Below are 276 nucleotides of genomic sequence, written 5' to 3'. Positions count from 1 at the left end.
GGGAGCATTTAGGCCATTTACATTGAGACTGATTATTGAGAGATATGATTTTAATGATGCCATGCTGCCAGCAAAGCTTTGTTTCTATAGATTGTGACTTTCTGTTCTGTATCACTCTTGGGGCCTTTTTACTTTTATAGAACCCCCCTTAATATCTCCTGTAGGGCTGGTTTCGTGGTTACGNACGAAATTGGTTAATGATTGGCGATTTTGGAACGTCTTTATTTCTCCATCAATTCTGAATGACAGCTTTGCTGGATAAAGGATCCTTGGCTG

This window comes from Ailuropoda melanoleuca, chromosome 11 (assembly GCF_002007445.2).
Source record: "Ailuropoda melanoleuca isolate Jingjing chromosome 11, ASM200744v2, whole genome shotgun sequence".
Taxonomy (NCBI): domain Eukaryota; kingdom Metazoa; phylum Chordata; class Mammalia; order Carnivora; family Ursidae; genus Ailuropoda; species Ailuropoda melanoleuca.
Note: the sequence above shows the minus strand (reverse complement) of the source record.